The following is a 717-nucleotide window of genomic DNA, read 5'->3' as shown; positions in this document are numbered from 1 at the left end:
GTGTTTTGGGTGGGGGGCAAACTAAACATAAATAAATTTAGACGCCTTGCGTAGCTACAACGTGTAAGTGAAGACAGCCATGCATGAATACCCACCTACCTCCCCAGGGGTCGTAACCCCTGCAACCCATAGAAGATAAAGATGCTTCAGTAGCCGATTAGTGTTTTTTGTCTTTTTAAAAAAAAATCTCACGGGATAGAACGAACAGATCAGAAAGATAAATATAATAAACTAAAACAGAAATTGGAGGAAACAGATAATTAAAATAAGTAATAAGTGTTTTTAAATTTAAAAAAAAGTTCTCACGAGATAGAACGAACAGATCAGAAAAGGAAATAAAATAAGATAAAACAGAACTGGAGACAGCCACACTCAAACTAAACTCCGCGCCGTCATGACGTCACACACGACAACACCATTACGTCACGGGTCAAAGCAGACGCGTGGGATCGGACGCTTCTGTCGACCCTCTTTTTGCAAGAAGTTGTGTCCGATCTTTTACAATTTGTTCCCGGATATCAGGTGTTGTTTAACTTTGATCCGGAATGTATCTGTGGCACTGCGTTGTTGGTTAGGGCCGGCATTGCTTACACGGACGTTGCTACGATACCTAACGGGCGTGGGGTGGCCTGTACGATCAACAACATCAGATACGTGAACGTGTACGCACCTTCCGGTGCTGAGGGGAAGCTGCAGCGACGCGTGTTTTATAGCAGA

Source organism: Schistocerca cancellata, chromosome 8 (assembly GCF_023864275.1).
Source record: "Schistocerca cancellata isolate TAMUIC-IGC-003103 chromosome 8, iqSchCanc2.1, whole genome shotgun sequence".
In the NCBI taxonomy this organism is placed as follows: Eukaryota; Metazoa; Arthropoda; class Insecta; order Orthoptera; family Acrididae; genus Schistocerca; species Schistocerca cancellata.
This window is presented reverse-complemented; position numbering follows the sequence as displayed.